Here is an 18,278-nt window from a genome sequence, read left to right on the forward strand (position 1 = left end):
AAGTATCCTCAAGAATTATTGTGCTTCATAGACTTTCTGCATGATTGCATTTTCCTCTGAAGTTTCCTATAGACTGCTGAGCTGCATTTAATATTTGCACCAAGTGTTGTAGACTTGAGTTTCTCTCTGCACCTGTTTGAATCACCATGTGATAATATAGACTTTACCACTTATAAAACTGTGTCCTGTTGTTGTCTTGTTCCACGCAGAGTCTCCTGAGTTATCCCCTATAATTATTACTCTTTATTTCCAAAAAGAAGGGGCCCCTCCACATTATTCAAGAGTTGTCCCCGAGAATTTTGATGAAATATTTCCTAATAAATGGATTGGCCGAATAGGCCCACTTGATTAGCCGGCACGTTTACCAGACTAGACCCCAATGGATTTTTTCAGTGTCAGTGATTTGAAAAATTACATAAGAGATGCATTTCAAGAAATTAAAACCCAAAGAGACTTGTGCAAAAATGTTTTTCGAAGTGTAAGAGGCAGACTTCAAAGCTGTGCAAATTGCGATGGAAAACAGTTTAATCACCTGCGTTGATAAAATTTAAAGGCTTTTGTATTATTGTTCAGAATAAAATGTAATTGTCAATGTTCTGCTTGTGTTAGTAAATATAATTTTATGTATAAATTAAAATAAATGTTATTATTTTCTGTCCACCTACTTTTGGACCACCCTGTATATTACTGCTTACTTTTATCTAATGGATATAGAAAATACCTATATATGCCATGAAAAAAATGTTTGCCAAAGAGACTCCAAGATAGAATGTGCACAATATTGCACAAAGCGGAGTATGTGCAAAGCTCCAAAGAAGAATGAGCAAATTTTTAATTTTGAATGTAATTCAAAACAATACAGATGTTTTGGTCAATGCAACTGGGTCTTCAACAAACATATTGCAGATATATAAAGAGCATATGAAATAGCATTTGAAATACTGTTTGCTAATGTAGATGTGACAAATGTCATTAACCCCTCTCTGACCTTAGATGTACTATCCCGTCGAGGTGACCTGGGCCTCTCTGACCCTCAACGGGATTGTACGTCATAGCGATCGGCTACGCTCACGGGGGAGCGCAGCCGATCGCAGCCGGGTGTCAGCTGACTATCGCAGCTGACATCCGGCACTATGTGCCAGGAGTGGTCACGGACTGCCCCCGGCACATTAACTCCCGGCACACTGCTATCAAACATGATCGCAGTGTTCTGTCAGTATAGGGAAGCATTGCGTAGGGAGGGGGCTCCCTGCGTGCTTCCCTGAGACCTCCGGAGCAATGCGATGTGATCACGTTGCTCCGAGTGTCTCTTACCTCCTCCTCCCTGCAGCAGGCCCGGATCCAAAATGGCCGCGGCATCTGGGTCCTGCAGGGAGGTGGCTTCACAGCGCCTGCTCAGAGCAGGCGCCGGGAAGCCTGGAGCTGTGCACATCAGATCGCCGAATGTTATAGTGTAAAAAAAAAAATTCACATGTGTAAAAAAAAATTAAAAAAAATTCCCCAAAAAAATGCAAAAAAAAATATATTGTTCCTATAAATACATTTATCTAAATAAAAAAAACAATAAAAGTACACATATTTAGTATTGCCATGTCCGTAGTGACCTGACCTATAAAACTGTCCCACTGGTTAACCCATTCAGTGAACACCGTAAAAAAAAAAAAAACCGAGGCAAAAAACAACGCTTTATTATCATACCGCCAAACAAAAAGTGGAATAACACGCGATCAAAAAGATGGATATAAATAGCCATGGTACCACTGAAAACGTCATCTTGTCCCGCAAAAATCGAGCCACATACAGCGTCATCAAAGAAAAAATAAAAAAGTTATAGTCCTCAGAATAAGGCGATGCAAAAATAATTATTTTTTCTATAAAATAGTTTTATCGTATAAAAGCGCCAAAACATAAAAAAAGATATAAATGAGGTATCCCTGTAATCGTACTGACCCGAAGAATAAAACTGCTTTATCCACTTTACCAAACGCAGAACGGTATAAACGCCTCCCCCAAAAGAAATTCATGATTAGCTGGTTTTTGGTCATTCTGCCTCACAAAAATTGGAATAAAAAGCGATCAAAATATGTCACATGCCTGAAAATGTTACCAATAAAAATGTCAACTCATCCTGCAAAAAACAAGACCTCACATGACTCTGTGGACCAAAATATGGAAAAATTATAGCTCTTAAAATGTGGTAATGCCAAAAATATTTTGCCATAAAAAGCGTCTTTCAGTGTGTGACGGCTGCCAATCATAAAAATGCGCTAAAAAACCCGCTATAAAAGTAAATCAAACCCCCCTTCATCAACCCCTTAATTAGCGAAAAATTAAAAAATTAAAAAAAATGTTTTTATTTCCATTTTCCCATTAGGGCTAGGGTTACGGTTAGGGCTAGGGTTAGGGCTAGGGTTAGGGCAAGGGTTAGGGCTAGGGTTAGGGTTAGTGTTGGGGCTAGGGTTAAGGCTACAGTTAGGGTTGGGGCTAAAGTTAGGGTTAGGGTTTGGGCTAAAATTAGGGTTAGTGTTTGGATTACATTTACGGTTGGGAATAGGGTTGGGATTAGGGTTAGGGGTGTGTCAGGGTTAGGGGTGTGGTTAGGGTTACCATTGGGATTAGGGTTAGGGATGTGTTTGGATTAGGGTTTCAGTTATAATTGGGGGTTTCCACTGTTTAGGCACATCAGGGGCTCTCCAAACGCGACATGGCATCCGATCTCAATTCCAGCCAATTCTGCGTTGAAAAAGTAAAACAGTGCTCCTTCCCTTCCGAGCTCTCCCGTGCGCACAAACAGGGGTTTACCCCCATATATGGGGTATCAGCGTACTCAGGACAAATTGGACTACAACTTTTGGGGTCTAATTTCAACTGCTACTCTTGGAAAAATACAAAACTGGAGGCTAAAAAATAATTTTTGTGGAAAAAAAAAGAATTTTTATTTTCATGGCTCTGCGTTATGAACTGTAGTGAAACACTTGGGGGTTCAAAGTTCTCACATCACATCTAGATGAGTTCCTTAGGGGTCTACTTTCCAAAATGGTGTCGCTTGTGGGGGGTTTCAATGTTTAGGCACATCAGTGGCTCTCCAAATGCAACATGGCGTCCCATCTCAATTCCTGTCAATTTTGCATTGAAAAGTCAAACGGCGCTCATTCCCTTCCGAGCTCTCCCATGCGCCCAAACAGTGGTTTACCCCTACATATGGGGTATCAGCGTACTCAGGACAAATTGTATAACAACTATTGGTGTCCAATTTCTTCTCTTACTCTTGGGAAAATAAAAAAATGGGGGCGAAAAGATCATTTTTGTGAAAAAATATGATTTTTTATTTTTACGGCTCTGCATTATAAACTTCTGTGGACCACTTAATGGGTCAAAGTGCTCACAACACATCTAGATAAGTTCCTTAGGGGGTCTATTTTCCAAAATGGTGTCATTTGTTGGGAGTTTCAATGTTTAGGCATATCAGGGCTCTCCAAACGCAACATGGCATCCCATCTCAATTCCAGTCAATTTTGCATTGAAAAGTCAGATGGCGCTCCTTCGCTTCCGAGCTCTGCCATGCGCCCAAGAAGTGGTTTACCCCCACATATGGGGTATCGGCATACTCAGGACAAATTGCACAACAACTTTTGGGGTCCATTTTCTCCTGTCACCCTTGGTAAAATAAAACAAATTGGAGCTGAATTAAATTTTTGGTGAAAAAAAGTTAAATGTTCATTTTTATTTAAACATTCCAAAAATTCCTGTGAAACACCTGAAGGGTTAATAAACTTCTTGAATGTGGTTTTGAGCATCTTGAGGGGTGCAGTTTTTAGAATGTTGTCACACTTGGTTATTTTCTGTCATATAGACCCCTCAAAATTACTTCAAATGAGATGGGGTCCCTAAAAAAAAATGGTGTTGTAAAAATGAGAAATTGCTGGTCAACTTTTAACCCTTATAACTCCCAAACAAAAAAAATTGATTCCAAAATTGTGCTGATGTAAAGTAGACATGTGGGAAATGTTACTTATTAAGTGTTTTGTGTGACATATCTCTGTGGTTTAATTGCATAAAAATTCAAAGTTAGAAAATTGCAAAATTTTCGTCAAATTTCTGTTTTTTTCAAAAATAAACGCAGGTAATATCAAAGAAATTTTATCACTATCATGAAGTACAATATGTCTTGAGAAAACATTGTCAGGATCACCGGGATCCGTTCCAGAGTTATAACCTCATAAAGGGACAGTGGTCAGAATTATAAAAATTGGCCCAGTCATTAACGTGCAAACCACCCTTGGGGGTAAAGGGGTTAAAGATCATGTCCACTATTTTAGCATTGATATCCTATCCTTAGCTGAAACTAATTATATACTTCATAGAAAGTGTAATAGAAATGGGGCTGGTGCATTTAGCCCTACAGGCAATGACAATTTCCTTGCTCTATTTTTTCTGGACTGATCCACAGTCTGTAAATGATCATACCTGAAGATGAAATATTTGTAAAAAGATCATACTTTTTGAATTAACGCACTATGAGACACATTTTACCTTAGATAAAACAAAACGTAAATCAGACTACAGATTTAGCAAAGCACCATGCTACTTGCACCCAACCACAAATTCAAAATAATACTGCAGCGGCTGGGTGCAAACATGTGATTTGCCACTAGTTCATTTTCCAATGAAACCGCTCGTGATGTAAAAGTTTGAACTCATGGGTGCAGAGGCTCACCTACATTTTACCAATTTGCACAAGTATTAATTTTGGGGTTTGCCATGTTTAACCATTATATATCAACAATATATCAATACATTCTTTAGTGCAATGTGTTATTATTAAATGGAGATTATTTGTTGCAGAACATTTTGGTGTCAGTGAAATATTGCCATTTTAATACTATAAGAATATTTTCCTATACAGGTCCTTCTCAAAAAATTAGCATATAGTGTTAAATTTCATTATTTACCATAATGTAATGATTACAATTAAACTTTCATATATTATAGATTCATTATCCACCAACTGAAATTTGTCAGGTCTTTTATTGTTTTAATACTGATGATTTTGGCATACAACTCCTGAAAACCCAAAAAACCTGTCTCAATAAATTAGCATATCAAGAAAAGGTTCTCTAAACGACCTATTACCCTAATCTTCTGAATCAACTAATTAACTCTAAACACATGCAAAATATACCTGAGGCTTTTAAAAACTCCCTGCCTGGTTCATTACTCAAAACCCCCTTCATGGGTAAGACTAGCGACCTGACAGATGTCAAGAAGGCCATCATTGACACCCTCAAGCAAGAGGGTAAGACCCAGAAAGAAATTTCTCAACAAATAGGCTGTTCCCAGAGTGCTGTATCAAGGCACCTCAATGGTAAGTCTGTTGGAAGGAAACAATGTGGCAGAAAACGCTGTACAACGAGAAGAGGTGACCGGACCCTGAGGAAGATTGTGGAGAAGGACCGATTCCAGACCTTGGGGAACCTGAGGAAGCAGTGGACTGAGTCTGGTGTGGAAACATCCAGAGCCACCGTGCACAGGCGTGTGCAGGAAATGGGCTACAGGTGCCGCATTCCCCAGGTAAAGCCACTTTTGAACCATAAACAGCGGCAGAAGCGCCTGACCTGGGCTACAGAGAAGCAGCACTGGACTGTTGCTAAGTGGTCCCAAGTACTTTTTTCTGATGAAAGCAAATTTTGCATGTCATTCGGAAATCAAGGTGCCAGAGTCTGGAGGAAGACTGGGGAGAAGGAAATGCCAAAATGCCTGAAGTCCAGTGTCAAGTACCCACAGTCAGTGATGGTGTGGGGTGCCATGTCAGCTGCTGGTGTTGGTCCACTGTGTTTCATCAAGGGCAGGGTCAATGCAGCTAGCTATCAGGAGATTTTGGAGCACTTCATGCTTCCATCGGCTGAAATGCTTTATGGAGATGAAGATTTCATTTTTCAGCACGACCTGGCACCTGCTCACAGTGCCAAAACCACTGGTAAATGGTTTACTGACCATGGTATTACTGTGCTCAATTGGCCTGCCAACTCTCCTGACCTGAACCCCATAGAGAATCTGTGGGATATTGTGAAGAGAAAGTTGAGAGACGCAAGACCCAACACTCTGGATGAGCTTAAGGCCGCTATTGAAGCATCCTGGGCCTCCATAACATCTCAGCAGTGTCACAGGCTGATTGCCTCCATGCCACGCCGCATTGAAGCAGTCATTTCTGCCAAAGGATTCCCGACCAAGTATTGAGTGCATAACTGAACATTATTATTTGATGTTTTTTTTGTTTGTTATTAATAAACACTTTTATTTGATTGGACGGGTGAAATATGCTAATTTATTGAGACAGGTTTTTTGGGTTTTCAGGAGTTGTATGCCAAAATCATCAGTATTAAAACAATAAAAGACCTGACAAATTTCAGTTGGTGGATAATGAATCTATAATATATGAAAGTTTAATTGTAATCATTACATTATGGTAAATAATGAAATTTAACACTATATGCTAATTTTTTGAGATGGACCTGTATAAAATATTGCTGTTTTGGGTCTCAGTCTACTTTTATATGTCATGTCTTGTGTGTCTATCTTTCTGTATTTCTGGTGGTTGCCTCCTATATATATATATATGCTGTATACATTTTAGATGCCATTTTAATACATGTATAATATTTATTTAGTAAAGTAAAACTTAAAGTACATTCTCAATCAGTGAAAAGGTTATTAGGGTTAGAAAAACAGGATATCTTCCAAAAATATTACCGCACCTATCTAAAGGGTGTGTGTGGTATTTAGGCACAGCCCCAATGCCTTCCTGAAGCAATCCAGCTTATATAAAATGGTCAATTTGCACAAACTCCTACATTAACCCCTTCCTGACATCAGACGTACTATCCCGTCGAGGTGGGGTGGGCCCGTATGACCACCAACGGGATAGTACGTCATACGCGATCGGCCGCGCTCACGGAGGGAGCGCGGCCGATCGCGGCCGGGTGTCAGCTGCATATCGCAGCTGACATCTGGCACTATGTGCCAGGAGCAGTCACGGACCGCCCCCGGCACATTAACCCCCGGCACACGGCGATCAAACATGATCGCGGTGTACCGGCAGTATAGGGAAGCATCGCGCAGGGAGGGGGCTCCCTGCGGGCTTCCCTGAGAACCCCGGAGCAACGCGATGTGATCGCGTTGCTCCGAGGGTCTCCTACCTCCCTCCTCGCCGCAGGTCCCGGATCCAAGATGGCCGCGGCATCCGGGTCCTGCAGGGAGGGAGGTGGCTTACCGAGTGCCTGCTCAGAGCAGACACTTGGTAAGCCTGCAGCCCTGCACAGCAGATCGTCGATCTGACAGAGTGCTGTGCACACTGTCAGATCAATGATCTGTAATGTCCCCCCCTGGGACAAAGTAAAAAAGTTAAAAAAAAATTCCCCACATGTGTGTAAAAAAAAAATAAAAAAAATATCCTAAATAAAGAAAAAAAAAATATTATTCCCATAAATACATTTCTTTAGCTAAATAAAATAAAAAAAACAATAAAAGTACACATATTTAGTATCGCCGCGTCCGTAACGACCCAACCTATAATACTGCCCCACTAGTTAACCCCTTCAGTAAACATCGTAAGAAAAAAAAACGAGGCAAAAAACAACGCTTTATTATTATACCGCCGAACAAAAAGTGGAATAACACGCGATCAAAAAGACGCATATAAATAACCATGGTACCGCTAAAAACGTCATCTTGTCCCACAAAAAACGAGCCACAATACAGCATCATCAGCAAAAAATAAAAAAGTTATAGTCCTGAGAATAAAGCGATACCAAAATAATTATTTTTTCTATAAAATAGTTTTTATCGTATAAAAGCGCCAAAACATAAAAAAATGATATAAATGAGATAACGCTGTAATCGTACTGACTTGACGAATAAAACTGCTTTATCAATTTTACCAAACGCGGAACGGTATAAACGCCTCCCCCAAAAGAAATTCATGAATAGCTGGTTTTTGATCACTCTGCCTCACAAAAATCGGAATAAAAAGCGATCAAAAAATGCCACGTGGCCAAAAATGTTACCAATAAAAACGTCAATTCGACCCGCAAAAAACAAGATCTCACATGACTCTGTGGACTCAAATATGGAAAAATTACAGCTCTCAAAATGTGGTAACGCAAAAAATATTTTTTGCAATGAAAAGCGTCTTTCAGTGTGTGACGGCTGCCAATCATAAAAATCCGCTAAAAAACCCGCTTTAAAAGTAAATCAAACCCCCCTTCATCACCCCCTTAGTTTGGGAAAAATATAAAAATTAAAAAATGTATTTATTTCCATTTTCCCATTAGGGTTAGGGTTAGGGCTAGAGTTAGGACTAGAGTTAGGGCTAGGGTTAGGGTTAGGGTTAGGGCAAGGGTTAGGACTAGGGTTAGAGTTAGGGCTAGGGTGAGGGCTAGGGTTGGGGCTAGGGTTAGGGCTAGGGTTAGGGCAAGGGTTAGGGCTAGGGTTAGGGCTAGGGTTAGGGCTAGTGTTACGGCTAGTGTTAGGGCTAGTGATAGGGCTAGGGTTATTGCTAGGGTTAGGGCTAGGGTTAGGGTTGGGGCTAGGGTTGGGGCTACAGTTAGGGTTGGGGCTAAAGATAGGGTTAGGGTTTGGATTACATTTATGGTTGGGAATAGGGTTGGGTGTGTCTGGGTTAGAGGAGTGGTTAGGGTTACTGTTGGGATTGGGGTAGGGGGTGTGTTTGGATTAGGGTTTCAGTTATAATTGGGGGGTTTCCACTGTTTAGGCACATCAGGGGCTCTCCAAACGGGACATGGCATCCGATCTGAATTCCAGCCACTTGGGGGTTCAAAGTTCTCACAACACATCTAGATAAGTTCCTTGGGGGGTCTAGTTTCCAATCCATTTGTCTGCATTCCAAATGGTGCTCCTTCCCTTCCGAGCTCTGTCATGCGCCCAAACAGTGGTTCCCCCCCACATATGGGGTATCAGCGTACTCAGGACAAATTGTACAACAACTTTTGGGGTCCAATTTATCCTGATACCCTTGTGAAAATACAAAACTGGGAGCTAAAAAATCATTTTTGTGAAAAAAAAAAGAATTTTTATTTTCACGGCTCTGCGTTATAAACTGTAGTGAAACACTTGGGGGTTCAAAGCTCTCACAACACATCTAGATAAGTTCCTTGGGGGGGTCTAGTTTCCAATATGGGGTCACTTGTGGGGGGTTTGTACTGTTTGGGTACATCAGGGGCTCTGCAAATGCAACGTGACGCCTGCAGACCAATCCATTTAAGTCTGCATTCCAAATGGCGCTCCTTCCCTTCCGAGCTCTGTCATGCGCCCAAACAGTGGTTCCCCCCAACATATGGGGTATCAGCGTACTCAGGACAAATTGGACAACAATCTTTGGGGTCCAATTTATCCTGATACCCTTGTGAAAATACAAAACTGGGGGCTAAAAAATCATTTTGTGAAAAAAAAATAGAATTTTTATTTTCACGGCTCTGCGTTATAAACTGTAGTGAAACACTTGGGGGTTCAAAGCTCTCAAAACACATCTAGGTAAGTTCCTTAGGGGGTCTACTTTCCAAAATGGTGTCACTTGTGGGGGTTTTTAATGTTTAGGCACATCAGGGGCTCTCCAAACGCAACATGGCATCCCATCTTAATTCCAGTCAATTTTGCATTGAAAAGTAAAATAGCGCTCCTTCCCTTCCGAGCTCTGCTATGCGCCCAAACAGTGGTTTACCCCCACATATGGGGAATCGTCGTACTCAGGACAAATTGCACAACAACTTTTGTGGTCTAATTTCTTCTCTTACCCTTGGGGAAATAAAAAAATGGGGGCGAAAAGATAATTTCTGTGAAAAAATATGATTTTTTATTTTTATGGCTCTGCATTATAAACTTCTGTGAAGCACTTGTTGGGTCAAAGTGCTCAACACACATCTAGATAAGTTCCTTAAGGGGTCTACTTTCCAAAATGGTGTCACTTGTGGGGGGTTTCAATGTTTAGGCACATCAGGGGCTCTCCAAATGCAACATGGCGTCCCATCTCAATTCCAGTCATTTTTGCATTGAAAAGTCAAATGGCGCTCCTTCCCTTCTGAGCTCCGCCCTGCACCCAAACAATGGTTTACACCCACATATGGGGTATCAGCGTACTCAGGACAAATTGCACAACAATTTTTGGGGTCCAATTTCTTTTCTTACCCTTGGGAAAATAAAAAATTGGGGGCGAAAATATCATTTTTGTGAAAAAATATGATTTTTTATTTTTACGGCTCTGCATTATAAACTTCTGTGAAGCACTTGTTAGGTCAAAGTGCTCACCACACATCTAGATAAGATCCTTAGGGGGTCTACTTTCCAAAATGGTGTCACTTGTGGGGGATTTCAATGTTTAGGCACATCAGGGGCTCTCCAAATGCAACATGGCGTCCCATCTCAATTCCAGTCAATTTTGCATTGAAAAGTCAAATGGCGCTCCTTTCCTTCCGAGCTCTGCCATGCGCCCAAACAGTGGTTTACCCCCACATATGGGGTATCAGCGTACTCAGGACAAATTGTACAACAAATTTTGGGGTCTATTTTCTCCTGTTACCCTTGGTAAAATAAAACAAATTGGAGCTGAAATAAATTTTGTGTGAAAAAAAGTTAAATGTTCATTTTTATTTAAACATTCCAAAAATTCCTGTGAAACACCTAAAGGGTTAATAAACTTCTTGAAAGTGGTTTTGAGTACCTTGAGGGGTGCAGTTTTTAGAATGGTGTCACACTTGGGTATTTTCTATCATATAGACCCCTCAAAATGACTTCAAATGAGATGTGGTCCCTAAAAAAAAATGGTGTTGTAAAAATGAGAAATTGCTGGTCAACTTTTAACCCTTATAACTCCGTCACAAAAAAAAATGTTGGTTCCAAAATTGTGCTGATGTAAAGTAGACATGTGGGAAATGTTACTTATTAAGTATTTTGTGTGACATATGTCTGTGATTTAAGGGCATAAAAATTCAAAGTTGGAAAATTGCGAAATTTTCAAAATTTTCGCCAAATATTCGTTTTTTTCACAAATAATCGCAAGTTATATCGAAGAAATTTTACCACTATCATGAAGTACAATATGTCACGAGAAAACAATGTCAGAATCGCCAAGATCCGTTGAAGCGTTCCAGAGTTATAACCTCATAAAAGGACAGTGGTCAGAATTGTAAAAATTGGCCCGGTCATTAACGTGCAAACCACCCTTGGGGGTGAAGGGGTTAAAGAGCAATATTACAAACATAAGTCTCTAACTTTTGCTAAGATCTGGAAATGCAGTAACTAATATTTAAAAAGTTGCAAATTTGTAAGAAATTCAGCATTGATCTGGAAAACAGACTAGATTCCCACTTTTATCTAACATTGGGAAGTGTGCAAACCATGCTTAAAGGGTTGCACTGGTCTAATTTACAATGCTTATCATTAAGCTGGGATGTTTGATAAATGTGATGGATTTGAAGTGAGTACATTTAGATTTTGGTGCTAATTAGGTCAGTTTTGTTAAATTTGCAGAGATGAGCGAATGTGGAATTGAATTGTACTTGAATATTACAAAAATTCTTATTTGCTGTATTTTGGGGGAATTTACTTCCTCAAAGATTCAGCAAAATGGCTGGCCAGCATTTTGCTGAACTGTAAAGGGCCATCAAGTGGTTGAAAGGGTTGTCCACTACTCAAACATATCCTTCCCAATCACTATGTTGCCACACTTATAAAATAATCACAGGCATACTTACCTCCAGTGAGGGCTGTTCCAGAAGTGTCGGCACCTGCTCTCAGAACATTAAGAACCAGTGTGGCTCAAAATATGTCACCTATTCTTATTTTACAGTTCTCTCTTTTTTTCTCCACCATTTTTTTTATCCTCTTTCATGATGGATTTTTAAAGATTTTCTATTAAATATAAAGTTTTAATATAATTATTTGGGATTGCGTTTTTTTGTTATTTTCTTCTTTGGAAAAGCCATTGTTTCTGATTTTGTACAAACTCCTTAATGTCCAGCTGAGAAGTTCTTCATATCAAGTTGATTGCAGGGTTTGATGGCAGGTAATGCTCATATGCAAGCTAATATTGATCGCACATAATAACATAGCTGGTGCTTTGGAAAATAAAAGGGAACTGAAGTAATCACATATTCTCTACTGGAATAATAAAGTACGGTGCTCTTACTGATGCATAAGCAGCGCTTTCGCTTTTTTGCGTTTCTATGGGAACATGTGACATCATAAAAATTTACTGTATCAGATGGAGGCTAAGGTAAAGCATGATTAAGTCTTCTCTGCAACCTTCAGCACAAGTGCAAATAAATAACCACATAAGGCAAAATGGTGATGGAGAGTAAGAAAATACTGAACAATTACTTCATTTCTTCTTTATGGATTACGTGACTGTCCTCAGGAACTGATGTTATTAGTTGTCACTTTTACATTGATTCCTTATCAATTTATGACAACTGCAAATTTCTCAACATGTATCGGTAAAGCAGAAAACAGTATGCAGTAAATACATTGATTGCACTTCTGCTTCGACATCTGATTCACTAATTCATGGCAATTTCACATTTTCATTGAATGTTGTCTTTAAAATCAACTCTTTCACATTACAAGAAATAATTCTTGATTTATTCTCTTATAAAGGAGAATTTTTATTAATTCTTAGGGCTATATAATAACATGGAACCCACTTTTTTCTGCTTGTAATTCTTAGCTTGGCCACCTCACTACTTTCTATTTGCAATTTATATTGTGGCCAATTAACAAACTCTTTATTTCTTCCCACATAATTCATATTGTAGCCAAGTCATCATCCTTACATTCCATATGTTATATTCATTACCTCTTCGTTTAGCTATTTGTGTGCAGATGTTTTATTTTGAAGGCAATTAGTGTTGTGCGCCAGTGCTCGCTGCTCGAGTTTGCATCGGGTGCTCGGGTATGTACCAAGTATCGTAGGTGCTCATGCGACATACTTGAGTCTCCACCCAGCATGTTTTGCGGCTGTTAGACATACACAGGCAATCCACACATTCTTTTTGGTGTCCAGCAGCCACGAAACATATGGGGCAGGGACTTGTTCAGGTTGCCCGAGCACCTGCGATGCTTACCCGAGTACCCAATGCAAACTCAAGTAGCGAGCACTTGTGCTCAAAACTAACGGTAATATAGCAAGAACAGTATGCAGGCCCTATGAGACCTGCCATTTTTTAATAGTGTCTACATTAAAAAGGGGTAAAGTTTAAGGGAAGTTGTTGGGTTGTAACATTTTGCAAGTAAGGTTGTGTTCACATTGAGTTCTTTGTTTATATTTAGCTTGGCAAAAAAAGCTCTGATGTGCATTCTTTAAGGATTTATGAGGAGGTTCAAAGTCATTTTGGCCTCCATGAATACATAAGGGCCCAGGGCCCGGCTGGGAACGTAGCCTCAGGGCCTGCGGTAACCCCGATGATGTCACCGCTAGTCACTGATGCTGCACTCATTCCTCAGTGTTGCTCAGCCTAGACGTTTTTTGTACCGACCAGGTTGAAAACTGTATCTTCCCTGACATGGTTTACAGCGTGGGACAGAACGCCGGATAGGTGAGGGATATGGTTATTTTTTATTTTTGTTTTATTTCAGGAGATCATGGCTTCATTGGAATGGGTGAAGACATGAGTATAGCTTAATTTAGACTCATTAAATGAGTCTGTGTAATTCTTTCAATTAAAGAACATTATTCTGGCTGTTTGTTTATTTTCAATATAACTATAGGACTAGTAATGGATAGGCGTCTTATAGCTGTGTGGCTGCTGTCAGTGTCATTAGTGAAGCATGTTAGTCTTAATTTTGTAATAATTTGACACTCTATAATTTCACAAGCTATATGTAATAAATTAATGCTATTAACACCTTACACATGTGTAATGGCTGCTCAACAGCACCACCTGTCACCCGAAATACAACTTAAATGGAATCCTCCCACCTCCCTTTCCTCCCACCTCTCATCTAACTCATCGACAATCTGCAATCTGGCGTCCGCCCCCACCATTCCACTGAAACTGCCCTGACCAAAATTTTTAACTACTTGCAGCCAAAGCCATTAGACAATTTTCTATACTCCTCCTTCTAGTCCTGGCCTCTGCCTTTGACACAGTTGACCACTACCTCATACTATACTTCCTCTCTTCCTTTGGTGTCAAAGACCTTTCCCTATCTTGGATTTCCTCATATCTTTCCAGCTGCAAATTTAGCAATTCCCACTCCTACAGTATCTCCTTATCCCAGCCTATCTCTGTTGGAGACCCTCAAGACTCTGTCCTAGGACCCTTACTTTTCTCTATCTATATATTTGGCCTGGGACAAAACATAAAGTCTATGGCTTCCAGTATCATCTGCATGGTGATGACACTCAGATCTACCTCTCTGGCCCAGATGTTACCTCTCTGCTGTTCCAAATCCCAGATTGTCTTTCAGCCATGTCCTTTTTTTCTCGCTTCCTCAATGTCAATGTGGACAAATCTGTACTCATTATCTTTCCTCCATCTCACGTATCTTCCCTACCTGATATTTCTATCACAATAAATGACATCACGCTTTCCCCTGTAGCGGAAATCCACTGCCTCGAAGTAACCCTTGACATTGCCCTGTCCTTCAAATAGCGCATGCAAGCTCTCTCCACCTCAAAAATATTTCCAGTATCTGTTCTTTCCTCAACCCTCTACTAAAATGTTTCTGCATAGCCTCATCATCTCCCACCTCGATTACTGTAACATTCTCCTCTGTGAACTACCTGCTAAATCTCTTGCACCTCTCCAGTCCGTCCTTAACTCTGCTGCCCGACTGTTTCATCTCTCTCTCCACTTCTCCTCCACATCCCCCCTTTGCAAATCTCTTCACTAACTCCCAATTCAACAGCGTTTCCAGTTCAAACAACTAGCACTGACCTACAAAGCCATCCATAATATTTCTCCTCTGCACATCTCCGAACTAATCTCCCATTATCTTCCCTCACGTTATCTCTGGTCTTCCCAAGACCTACTTTTTTCCTCCACACTTATCCATTCCTCCCCCAATCACCTCCAAGACTTCTCCTGAATATCCCCATCCTCTGAAATTCTGTGCCCCAACATGTCCGATTATCCACCACACTCAGATCCTTCATACGGAACCTGAAAGCCCATCTCTTCAAGAAAACTTACAACCTGCAATAACCACCCTGCCACCTCATCGCCCCCGGAGCTGCTGCAACAACCCAACCTACTGTCTCATTACCCATCATCCTGTGGATTGTAAGCCAGCAAGGGCAGGGCCCTCTCCCCTCTGTACAGTTTATTATTGTTAATTTGTTTACTGTAAGTGATATTTGTATTTTGTATACAATGCCTTCTTGTGTACAGCACCATAAAATCATTGATGCTATTTAAATACATTATAGTAATAACCCTTTAATAAATAAGTCCCTTTGATACAAAAGCTATTAAATAGAAATCTATTCAATGGTAGATTAAGCAAATACATCACTTTTGCTCTATTCCAGTTGTGTCATAGTTCACACAGTATCTTCTGTGATTATAGTTACATCAATTACATCTGTCTTTGCCATTTGGCCCAGATTACCAGGAAAACGTTTGCCAACTAGGACCTGTCTCCAGAGCTTTTTACCAAGACATCTTCAGTTCTGTAGTTATCCAGCATCTCCCTTTTATTTTATCATCTACTCAAAATTGATATCCTGCTGATGCCTGAATTCTGTTTCGGTTGCTGGCCTCTTTTCCCCTACTACTGTGCTTGATACATATGTCATATAAACTATTTACTCCTAAAATAGTGCCATACAGACAGCTGCCTTGAAAACCATTGTGCGATATACATGGTGAATTCACAGGTACCCCATATTGTGCCCCAGATTTTAGTGCTGCATTAGATGCTAATAATGACCCACACAGTAAATGTGCCCTTTTTTATGTTCCAAACAGTAACAGTGATCGTCTCAGTGCCACCAAATATTAGTGCTGCATTTAAAATTCAAACATAATAGTGTGCTTCTAAGTGTTCCTGTCATGACACAGCTGTCTGGTGGCCCGGGACCCAGGGGCTCCTTCCCTGTCCCTAACACTAATAGGTTCCCTAGCTCACCCTATTAACCAGGATACTTCTGGAGGTGAAGATCCCGGGGCCTTCACCCTTGCCAAATCTCCTGAGTTAGCCCTCCATCTGTTCTCTTCCTCCACCAAGGGAAGTAGAGCCCTACTGTGTACCGTAGTACACCAACCAGACAAAGAAGGCAACACAAACAAGGGTTAACAGAAAACTCCAGGCATACAAAATATTCACTCACATATAGAAGAGGAATGCTTTGGATGGAGGTAGGGGAATAAACCAAAATAGAGAAGGATAGGGAATTACCACACATACAAACCAAGCAACAGTCACAGATTACTCCTCCAACACTCCTCATATGTACTCCTCCCCCTCCGGAACCATGCAGAAAATGCTAGCTCTGATGAGGATTTGCAACAGCCCAGATTATAGAGGGGAAAGGAGTGGCTAACTGAGCTCAGCTGTGAGCACAGAGATTTCCAATATGACCGAATAACCCCTGTTCTGCCAACAGGAATAAACACGATTAAAATGAAGAAGCGCTTCATCTCAGCACTGGAGTAGGAGCAATCAGACACTTAAGTCTTCTGGCTCCACACTGTCGTGAACCGTGACAGTTCCATACAGTAATAGGGCTTCCGTTTTACTTATACAAAGCAGCAATGTCATTTTTGTGCTCCTACATTGTAATAATATTGTGCAATTCAGAAAGTAATTTGACTCCCTTTATGGGGTCAAGACTTTAAAAATGCCATGTTAACATTAGTATTACCCACATCACAATTTTGATTACCCTTTTTTGGCCAACACAGTAAAAATGATCCATCTCTGCTACCCAAACAAAATAGAAATACCTATTGTGAGCCTAGCCTAATAATTTATGAATAATTTCCTCAGTGTGGCCCAAAGTTCATGTTATGTGCTCAGTTGAGGGCAAAGCCTGAACATCAAGCTTCACTGTGATTTATTTTTTTATTTTACTCACTTATATAATACTATTAATTCCACCTGCTTTACAGATATCATTGGCACTGTCCCCACTGGGGCTTACAATCTAGATTCCCTATTAGTTTGTCTTTGGTGCATGTCAGGAAACCGGAGCACCTGGAGGAAACCCACGCAAACACTGGGAAAACATGCAAACTCCGTGCAGATGTGGTCTTTGGTGGAATTTGAACCCAGGATTCACCATATTACCCATATGATTGTTGCTGGAGCGGGCTTGAAGTAACATTTCCCGGCCTTTGGGGTGTCAAATAATTGGACTGGCTTGCATGACTCCTCCAGAGTCCTGGACTGCTCATATGGCTCATTTCAAGTAGGCTACATTATAACTTAATTTTTGCCTTATAATTAGTGTTGAGCGATACCGTCCGATACTTGAAAGTATCGGTATCGGAAAGTATCGGCCGATACCGGCAAAGTATCGGATCCAATCCGATACCGATACCCGATACCAATACAAGTCAATGGGACTCAGGTATCGGACGGTATTCCTGACGGTTCCCAGGGTCTGAAGGAGAGGAAACTCTCCTTCAGGCCCTGGGAACCATATTAATGTGTAAAAGAAAGAATTAAAATAAAAAATATTGCTATACTCACCTGTCCGACGCAGCCGGGACCTCAGCGAGGGAACCGGCAGCGTTGTTTGTTTAAAATTCGCGCTTTTACTTGGTTACGTGAGGTCCCGGCTTGTGATTGGTCAGGGCGGCCATGTTGCCGGGACGCGGACCAATCACAGCAAGCCGTGACGAAATTACGTCACGGCTTGCTGTGATTGGTCCGCGTCCCAGCAACATGGCCGCCATTAACCAATCACAAGCCGTGACGTCACGGGAGGCTGGACATGCGCGTATTTTGAAAAGCGCGCGTGTCCAGCCTCCAGTGACGTCCCGGCTTATGATTGGTCACGGCGCCATGTTGCCGGGACGCGGACCAATCACAGCAAGCCGTGACGAAATTACGTCACGGCTTGCTGTGATTGGTCCGCGTCCCGGCAACATGGCCGCCATTAACCAATCACAAGCCGTGACGTCACGGGAGGCTGGACACGCGCGCTTTTCAAAATACGCGCATGTCCAGCCTCCCGTGACGTCCCGGCTTGTGATTGGTTAATGGCGGCCATGTTGCCGGGACGTCACTGGAGGCTGGACACGCGCGCTTTTCAAAATACG

General features: G+C 41.1%; 1 protein-coding gene across 3 annotated transcripts in view; it reads left to right on the plus strand.

The window, feature by feature from the left end:
* Window positions 1–18,278, plus strand: part of NETO1 (neuropilin and tolloid like 1) — a 358,129-nt gene that overhangs the window by 84,364 nt on the left and 255,487 nt on the right. The gene's annotated exons all lie outside the window — the stretch shown is intronic.

The sequence above is a fragment of the Ranitomeya variabilis genome, chromosome 6 (genome assembly GCF_051348905.1).
Source record: "Ranitomeya variabilis isolate aRanVar5 chromosome 6, aRanVar5.hap1, whole genome shotgun sequence".
In the NCBI taxonomy this organism is placed as follows: domain Eukaryota; kingdom Metazoa; phylum Chordata; class Amphibia; order Anura; family Dendrobatidae; genus Ranitomeya; species Ranitomeya variabilis.